This window comes from Thermobia domestica, chromosome 13 (assembly GCF_964235325.1).
Source record: "Thermobia domestica chromosome 13, izTheDome1.hap1.1, whole genome shotgun sequence".
NCBI classification, from domain to species: domain Eukaryota; kingdom Metazoa; phylum Arthropoda; class Insecta; order Zygentoma; family Lepismatidae; genus Thermobia; species Thermobia domestica.
Genome location: NC_137466.1, coordinates 160226880 through 160237536, shown reverse-complemented (window position 1 = coordinate 160237536; position 10657 = coordinate 160226880). Strand labels below are relative to the sequence as shown.

At 36.0% G+C, this 10657-nt stretch overlaps 1 non-coding gene across 1 annotated transcript; it reads right to left on the bottom strand.

The window, feature by feature from the left end:
• Positions 1 to 2369: 2369 nt before the first annotated feature.
• Positions 2370 to 2441, bottom strand: TRNAR-CCU (transfer RNA arginine (anticodon CCU)). Its single transcript has one exon. It is a non-coding gene; the product is annotated as a tRNA-Arg (tRNA).
• Between the last annotated feature and the right edge of the window lie 8216 nt (positions 2442 to 10657).

Below are 10657 nucleotides of genomic sequence, written 5' to 3'. Positions count from 1 at the left end.
TTCGATGAAGGAATTCTTTCCGGTTGTTTCGTACACTTAGAGAACTGTAGACTTCCAAAGGCAATTCTTGTTGGCAATGTCAAATTTGTTTGGCGCTATGAATAAAACTTTTTTATCTTACCTACGAATGCGCACGAGAGAAGATTCGAGGCTGTCTCCAGGGCCGGATTAAGAGAGGGGCAGGGGGAGGCTATAGTCCGGGCCTCCAAGTGGACAGAAGCCTCCACTATAATCAAAATCTAAACTGGCTATCTAAAAAGAATCATAAATATATAATCATCATCATAAAATATGATCAAAAATATGAAACATATCCCCTTAACTTTCCTACTATACTTTCACAGAAGTGTATTAGGTGAAATCAGCAAAGACCACATATTTTTCTTCTAACCCCGAGCCTCCAGATGGGTTAATCCAGCCCTGGCTGTTTCATCTCGAAATTGTGCTGTAAAAATGTCTCGACTCGAATAATGTATCTATTTCTCTATTGGCAGAACTGTGTCTTGACTCGAATTTTGTCAGGAAAATTTTACCTTGTCTCGTCGCATGTGCATCCCTAACTTACCGATTGCACGAAGCTACCAAACTATAATGGTATGGTACAGACCTAACTCGTCTGCAATTATACGATCACTTTTCCAGTAGTCCATTGCATGACGTTATTACCTATAGTAACTATATTATAGTATTTAATATGTATTAAATACTACCTAGATATAGTGAGTGACTAAACAAATATTTTTTTTTTTGACATGTATCTTGAAGAACTAAATCCATAGGGGACAATTGTCACACTTTCCACTTAGCTAAGTAGATATCTATGTTATATTTATGTTCTTATTTAATATAACAATAGAAATAACAAACATACTGAGTTATTGTTCTTTAGGCCTTAACTTATAAAACGCTTTTGATCTACAAATATGAAGAAACATTTAATTTTGTTTCGAGAATTACACTGACAAACGTTCTGAATATAACAAAAAGGCAGGGGAAAATGTTTGATGTACAGGAAATCTGGAGATCTTAACGCACAGGTTACATTCCAAACCGTCTTAAAATAAATACATATATACGACGACATAGACTATATACACACACGGTATGTTTCTTTTCCCTCTTTTTTTAAGAAACAGAAAAGGTATGGAAAAGTAAACATTGAAAACCATTCTGGCAACGTAGGATCTATAAACGTACCACCAATAATAAGAAAAAGTCAAAAGAAATCCATCCAGAAGAAGCAAGGGTTGGATTTATGGGGAAGGCAGCAAGAAAGTCCCATATTCTTGTCATCAACAGTTTCTGGTTAGCAGTCAGTCTCACACGGGGTTTCTTCGCGGGGAACTATGTTTAAATAGAAGGACGCAAAGTCAATAAGCAGATGAACACATAAAGGGAAATGGAATAGATTATTTTTTCTTTGTGGTAGTGTAGAGAGATACCATATGCTATACTTTTAAGGCTCTGTTTCAGTTTTACCAAATGTGGCCAAACGCAACAAGGACGTTTTTGTATATGTTGGTTACAGAGATTTTGTTTTAGGTGGCTGGGTTGGTTACCGAAAAATAATATATTATTGTAGTAACTCAGAAAGATAGCATGATGTATTCAGTCGAATTACCAGAAGAATTCTTTTTGTTTGTAGGTATGGTCTACTATAGTCACACACAGTCACGATAGTCATTATAGTCAATATGCGTTGCGATTGTTTGTCTGTGGAGTTAGCTTTAATTATGACGATGATTATAACAAGACAGACGAAAACGTGGAACACACAATTTTCTCCTGCCAAGGGTTTTATACATTCTATTCCAAAATATGTACAGAATGAAACAATAATTCTTACTCATTTTTCAATACACATACAAAGTCCGAGACATTGCTTCCAGTGTGGCAATAGTATTAATTACCTTATTCATAAAACTTCCTTTCCTCAGCGTATAACCAACAACTTGCAGATGATAGCTTGAAACTTCGTTGGTCAAATCGAATCGTTTTCAGCTGACCAAAGAAGCGATAAATTCTAACAAAGCTAAGACCGAACTATGGGGTGGGTGATGAAACATCTTCCTGACAAATTGAGCAATTTTGCCACGAACATGTTGGACAACGCTGATGCTACTGTTGTAGTGAAGCAGTCTGATATTTGAAGCATATTTGTTGGAGCGGTTTCACGAAGCAATTTAGTAAAAATATGAAAAAGATGAAATGAAATCTTTGAGTTTTACATCCCATGGTTATGCCGGTTAGGCTAAAGCAGACGGTGATGATGAGAAATGAATGAAATGGTGGGATGAAGAACGTGGGAGGAAACGGGAGAACCCCGAGAAAACCCACGACCACGGTGTGTGACCACCACAAAGTCCACACGGCGCGAGCTGGGATCGAACCAGAGACCCCAAGCACAGGAGGCGAACGCTCTACCACTGAGCCACCGCGCCTCTTTTAGTAAAAATACGTTATGTTAGCGTAGGTGATTATAGTCCCAGTTCTTCCAAGTGGACAATCCCCCACCAGGAGAACGATTTGCTTGTCCCAGTGCTCCGTTAGTAGGATTTTTTTTTGAGCAGAGAGAGTTTCTGAATTTCTTGGAAAACGGAAGATTTGGATGTCTCCGTACCATACTCGTCTGCATTCTTTCGTAACTGTAAAGAAGCATCCAGAAATCGTCGTTATACTTTTTAGTAAATTTATGTCTTTCCTTGTTCGTAAGGTACCAAGTGACCCAAGTACTTCTTGACCTTTCTGTTCTTTTGGAACATTCTTGGAAACTCTTCCCACATTGAATATTCCGAAAGTCAGTTCTGATTCACAACGTTAAGATGTTGAACTTCTGTGCCAATATAGTTAACAAATTTAAACTTTTTCTTTGTTACATGAGAAAAATCACCTGATCTTAGAGGAACTTTTTGCGCTGAATTCGAATATGCACTCGGTTTCTCTCCATCACGTACAGTTTTCCCGTAACATAGGGATTTTCGGGAAATTCCTTCAAAAATTTCCCTTTTTCAGATATTTTATTCCCCTAGCTCCTGTCCCCTTACATATAGTAACATAGAAATTATACCTAAGTATACCTTGATTTATATTTAATAAACCCTAAAAGTTTCGTAAAAATCGCTTTGTTCTTTCTAGAGAAATAAATATATTTGTATGTATACTGTGTGCACTGTTTATTGCACCTGATAGTAATGCTTTCAGATCTCCTGAGTTGGGGTAAAAACGATTTGCTTTATTACTACAAACACAGACATAAAAATGAATATTTACAATAGTCAACAACACACTTGTATTGCTCTCTGTAAATTAGAAACGTGTATAAAAATAGAATGTACTTCCAACGTATATTTTTTTAAACGTACAGTATATGTATATCTTAATACATATATATACAATTCTCCAAGTTTTTTCGTTTTGTTCATGAAATGGTTATCAATATTTGTTATCAAATGTAACAGAATGCAAAAGAACTTCCACTTCCCGAGCCCCCTACCAACTGGGAAGAGATACGGCCAAAAGACTCTGATGATGATCATGACCTTGATGAACCATCGACATCAACATGTACATCCAAGGATCCAACGTTCATCCCTGACTGTGTTCGCGAGCCACATTTCATCCGGCAATGTGAACTTAATGACCTAGTCCGTGATTTGCACCTGACAAAACAAGAGGCGGAACTTCTGGGATCAAGGCTCCAGCAGTGGAACTTATTGGATGCAGAAACGAACATATCAGTGTACAGGAAAAGGCATGTTCAATTTTCAAGCTATTTCTCAATGCAAAATAATGTGTGCGTATGTACGGATATAAATGGATTGATGGCGGAGCTAGGAATTCCTTACGTTCCAGAAGAATGGAGGTTATTTATCGACGCGTCAAAGGTCAGCCTTAAAGCTGTCCTTTTACATAATGGAAATAAAAAACCTTCTATACCACTTGCGCACTCAGTGAAGATTAAGGAATCCTATGACACCATGTCAACTTTGCTAAATCTTATAAATTACAAGGACCATTTTTGGCAAATATGTTGTGATCTCAAGGTAGTTGGTATTTTATTAGGACTGCAGTGCGGTTACACGAAGTACCAATGTTTTTTTATGTTTATGGGATAGCCGAGCTGATGACAAACATTATGAAGTGAAGGAATGGGAACCTAGAGTGAATTACGTACCTGGAGAATGCAACGTCAAATACGCTCCTTTGGTAGATCCTAATAAGATATTACTACCGCCACTTCATATCAAGTTAGGACTTATGAAAAACTTTGTCAAAGCCATGGACACATCTGGTGAAGATTTCAAGTATTTGCGAGATAAGTTCCCTCACCTGAGTGATGCTAAGATTTCAGCGGGAGTGTTTATTGGTCCCCAAATTAGGAAATTAATGCTTGATGATAGCTTTGATAGCAAGTTAAACAGTGCTGAGCTAGCTGCCTGGACAGCATTTAAGTGTGTTGTGCGCAACTTTCTAGGCAATAACAAAGCTGAGAGTTACACAGAAATCGTACAGGACATGATACAGAAATACAAAGAGTTGGGTTGTAGGATGTCTTTAAAAATCCACTTTTTGCACTCCCACCTCAGCTTCTTTCCTGCTAACCTAGGTGCTCTCAGCGACGAACAGGGGGAAAGATTCCACCAAGATATAATGGCAATGGAGAAAAGGTACCAAGGACGATGGGATCCTTCAATGATGGGGGACTATTGTTGGGGTCTTGTTAGAGAATGCAACATTTCTTACAAAAGAAGGAAGTAGTGTACGTTTTTGTAACCCAATGGAAGTTTCATATATTGTGATAGTTTTGATGTCTTTTCATGACCTTTTGGTACATTTGTATTATTGTTTATTGTAAATTGTCACACTTGTAAATTATATTGTATTATATTTTATATATGTGTTTGTGGTAATAAAGCAAAACGTTTTACCTCAACTTAAGAGATCTGAAAGCATTACTATAAGGTGCAATAAACAGTACACACAGTATACATACAAACATATTTATTTCTCTAGAAAGAATAAAGCGATTATTACGAAACTTGGAGGGTTTGTTAAATATGAATCAAAGTATACTTAGATATAATTTCTATGTTAGTATATGCAAGGGGACAAGATCTTGGGGTGTAAAATAAACGAAAAGGGAAATTTTTGAGGGATTTTCCCGAAAATCCCTCTGTTACGGGAAAATCGTACGTGATGGAGAAAAACCGAGTGCATATTCGAATTCAGCGCAAAAAGTTCCTTTAAGAACAGGTATTTCCTTTTATGTAACAAAACCTTTGTTAACTAGTGAATCACAAATACATCCATTGGTCATTCTAAAATGCCTCTTCAAAGCTTCTGACAGTGGATGGTGTGGCCCTCTTTAAAGAATTTGCATCATACAGAAATTTCCACGGATTTTTTTCTTTCTTTCTTACACTATTCAGCAATTTCGTTTCACTCTCCTGATTTAGTACCATACATTTCCACCGTTTCTTCGTAGATTTCAGTGTGAGATTTCCGTTTAGTATACAGAATTCTGACTATATATATCTATCTCGAATATGACACTAAAACATAGCTTTTACATTTCTCTGACATTGATCACACTTCTTATACCAAGAGGACAGATAGGTTGTTAGGGTGAATGTCATAAGATAATCGCCTACCAACTTGCAACCTACGACTCCCATCTTGAAAAAAGAACACATATTACTTTTCAATATTTTGTTGAGTATTATCATCCTCTTTTATGCATAGCTATATGTACTTCGTTGAAATAAAGATTTTATTTATTTAAAATATTTATTTTTTACTCTTCAAGTATCATAGTTACCATACAACAGATGGATCTACTGCAATTTCTTTTTTTTAATACTGTGTATAACAGTTGTTGAATTGTCATTAGGATGTCAAATATTTATTGCAGTTTAGAAATAAACGTTATGTCTCTGGTCTTTCTGTGCTACAACAGCTGTATTCATAATGGAATTATCAATTGAAAATATACCATCGGAAAGCACGAAACAACGATTTATCCTCTTCGCGGCAACAGTTGATACCTTTCTTGAATTATGGTTTATATAACACGGTATCCATGAAGAGCCTACCTTACTAAAAATAATACAAAATCTACGTTTTTTTTTTTGCTCTTTTTTCATAAGTGACATGAGATAATGAAATGCAGCTTACACAGTCATAGCTAATGTTATTCTACAACACAAAATATGAACCTGAAGAATGTTCAGTGTTGCCATCCATAGAAATTACAGTGTTGCCAGAATAACAACGCTCCTAAAATCTAAGTTAAGGCAGCAAGTAGAGGAACGAACTCAACTGCATATGGTTACGTATTATGTTGTTTTGGCTTTCATGTGAACTACTTTTTAAATAATAATTTTATTTAGTTTGTAATAAACAAAATAGTTTTAAAATAGTAACAAAACAGTTATTAAAACTAAATAATAAAGTTATTTAAAAAGTAGTTCACAAAAAAACTAAAACGGCATGATACGTAACCAAATGCAGTTGAATTCGTTCCTCTAGTCGCTGCCTTAACTTAGATTTTAGGGGCGTTGCTTTTCTGGCAACATTGTAATTTCTATGGATGGCAACACTGAACATTCTTCAGGTTCATATTTTCTGTTGTAGAATAATATTATCTATGACTGTGGCAAGCTGCATTTCATTATCTCATTTCACTTATGAAAAACGAGCAAAATTAAAGTAATAAATTTTGTATTATTTTAAGTACGGTAGGCTCTTCATGGATGCTGTGTTATATAAACCATAATTCAAAAAAGGTATCAACTGTTGCCGCGAAGAGGATAAATCGTTGTTTCGTGTTTTCCGATGGTATATTTTCAATCGATAGTTTCCATTATGAATACAGCTGTTGCAGCACAGAAAGACCAGAGACATAACGTTTATTTCTAAACTGCAATAAATATTGGACTATGATTGTGGTAAGTTGCATTTCATTATCTCCTTTCACTTATGAACAAACAGGCAAAAGAAAAATGGTAAATTTTGTGTTATTTTTAGTAAGTCAGGCTATTTTTTTTTTTTAAATCGAAACTTCTTAATTCATCTCTTCAAACGAAAGGATATGACTGTGTAATTGTGAAGGGAAATAAAATTAAAACTACGAACATTAATAACAATGATCGAAGCACAAACTTACTTTGTATACTCGTTATCATTTTAACTTATTTATATTTCATGTATAGCCGGTATTTGCAAATCTATAGATTCCTTGTGTAACTATTTATTTATCCCAATTTCTTCTTTCCCCTGAAGGACTGTGGCTTCGAGGAGATGCAGCACTGCAACCTTGACAATATCAGGCGTATGAATGGGAACATTATCATGCAGCCTCCAACAAATTGACGCAGCTAGGAAGTTGAAACTTTTCAGCTACGTCAAGCCATTTTGCCTTGCACTTATTTCGGCTTACCGTTTGCATCAAGCCGTCTTCCTGAATCTTCACCTTTTTCCGTGTTAAAAGTTGTTTCGGACTTCGTAGGTTTCGTTGTGCAACCGAAAAGTTCTTACACTAGATCGAAGTTCAGATCAAGCAATAATAATCATAATGCTACGGAAACATCAAAGTAATCAGAGCAAGAAAGGTACCTGTAAGTTGCATAATCGAGGAACATCATACGTCGGTATATTCTTGTTAAAAAGTTGGTTACGCAACTACAAAGAATTTACAAAGTGCTTGGAAGGTCGGAATCGTATCTTCATATGAATACTTATTACTTCTGTAACGTTGTGCATAATGGAACTCCGGTACGACTTTTAAAATACAATATAACTTTCATAATATTTTCCTATTTATTGTTATTTTAATCGAAATATCGTATGTAACAATAAATAAGAGGAGCGTTCGGAAAGTAACTTCCGATTGGTCATTGTATTTAAAGTAGTGTGGCAGCACTCTCATCTTTGCACAGACGTGCTCGGTAGATCAGCCTGCATTCAGCTGTGGTAGAATGAAGGTTGTCTGATCACTACTTCCACTTTTCTAGCGTCTGAAAATGTGTGCTGCAGTAGAAAACACACGGTTCCTTACGGCAAAACAATATTCGGCAGCAGCTATCTCGGCATATTCGGCAGTTCATTGGGAACTTTGTGCCGTGTATGGACCAAGTGTGATGAGTGAAGGAGTTGTTCGTGAATAGGTTCGTTCATTTGAAAGTGGTCGAAAAAAAATATTCATGAAGAAGAAAGGAGTGGCAGGCCATCAGTGGTCACTGATGAACTCGTTCAGAAAATTGATAGAAAAGTTCGTGAAAATCAATGTTTCACAATCTCGGAGCTTTCACAATGCATATGAAGAAGTGGCTTCGATCTCAGTGCTTTAGTGATGATGAGCTGAAAGATACGGTCACAGGCTGGCTCAAGGCACAGACAGAAGATTTTTATGCTGATGGAATTTCTAAGCTAATGCAGAGATATGATAAATGCTTGAATGCTTATAAAAACTATGTTGAAAAATAGAGCAAAGAAGTAGTTTTAAGATGTATATAATAAACTTTTATTTACTTTGGTGTTTCTTTATTAACTAATCGAAGGTTACTTTCCGAATGGCCCTTGTACAATAGCAACTTCATAATCGACGAATTGCATCGGCGTTCAATTAACATTCGTTCAGACTACAAAACCTCTTATCGACCTTCAGCAAGACAAGTTCCGTATGTAGCATTCTATTGATATACGTTCCCCAAATGACGGGATTTACCTGAATTGTATGTGTAGGCTATTAGACATTACTTGTACTGTAAAATTTATATATGATCCAACATCGAAGATAGACTATCTTGCCCTGGGAGTAGCTTATTAGAGCTTCATATTCATACTAACAACCAGGGGTAAAAGTGAGGGGGGAACGCCATCCTCCACCTCGAAAAAATATGTACGGCGTCCCCCCAGTTCCTAAAAAATTACAATGGACAAAGATAGGCAGGCATGCCACTATCTATCGTCCCCCTACGCTAGATCCACTTTTACCCTTGCTAACAACTATCATACTAAAACAATAATATACGTGAACAATCATTAAGAGTAGATTCTTAAAAGAGAATGGTTTCACATCCATAGTATTGTATTGTAAATCACATAACTATTATATTTCGACTCTCTTAAATTAAGATTCATAGCATCAAGAATAACGAATGCATGTGTGTATATCTCAAAGAAGAGAATACGAACTTTACCCCTGATAACGAAATTAAATAACAAGAAACTAACATCAGTACATTATTCTGTGAGTAACATATAGTAGCAGAAATAATAAGGACAACACATATAAATACAATAAAATTGGCATATGGAAACAAAGTTTGACAAATAAATATAAAATATTTAATCCACAAAATATTCGGGAGATTTCAAGAAGTTGTCCTGGATTTAGATCAGTTAAAGTCAGCGCTACTTGGTACAAATTAGGAATATTGAATTTACGACTGGAACGGGCACAAACAGGTAATGTAATAAACTGATACATTATTTCCTCCATAGATTGCACTAATGACATGTCATGAATGGCTTATTTCCAGTGACGCGATAATTCAGTGTCATGCTTGGAAACTTTTCGAAATAGCCTCGTGTTATATTCCCACAGTTTGCTGCGAAAGGGATGAAAGGAAATATAAAATGGTTCTGTTCAAAGTGTTTGTTTTTGTTGCTCTGTCTCAATATCGTGAGGCATTTGAAAATATATTTTATTGGAGAATTAAGATTGTGTCTGTGAGTTTTCTCAATACCATCTACGCAGAAAGAATATGTGGTAATATTGATTTCCTCCGGGTTCTCTCATTTTCTCCCACGTTCGCATCTCACTGCTTACTCAAATCATTAATGTGTGTTGAACTTCATTCCTTTACCATTTAATCAAAGAAAGCAGGTATCGAACCAGCACAGTCATTTCAGATTTTGCTCGGGGAGGGTAAGATCCTCCACCAACAGCTATAAGTAGTTTCATGTTTTCTTTATATTACTATATAACTATACTATTGATTAAAATATATATGCATATCAAACTCAGGGAAAGAGGCAATTGCCTTTCCATCCTCCTACAAATAATACCCCTATATCAAACTCGATGTTGAAAACGGGAAAAAAGGTAAATGGATCCTAATATACTGAGTATGCATTATAGGAGTGTCATTTGGGAAGAGCAGGGGGGGGGCAATTGTCTTCTCCTGAGATTGAGAACTACATGATTTTTAATAGATCGTATAGTAATATACTAATAAGAACATGAAACTAAATCGGTGAACAATCTTGTCCCCCCTCCCTTGGCAAAATCTGAAATGACGCTCTAGATACATTATCCCAGTGGCGTATTTAGGGGGGTGCCTATCGGGCTTGAGTCTCCCGAAATTCCACGTACAACAATAATTCTTCTTACCATCTCTAAGGGAAAATATAAGTACTTGTTCACACGTTGTGCATAGCACCCCCCCCCCCGAAACTAAATTCTAAATACGCCACTGCGTTGTCCATTTAGAATCCCATGTCGGCCCACATCCTTCGTGGGCTATAACGTCACAAAATTTATAAGATACATGTTAAGCTTTAAATGAATTATTAACGTTAAAAATTTTGCCATTTCTTTAGGAACAGATTTTTTTTTTTTTTTTTTTTTTTTTTTGTACATAGACCAACAACA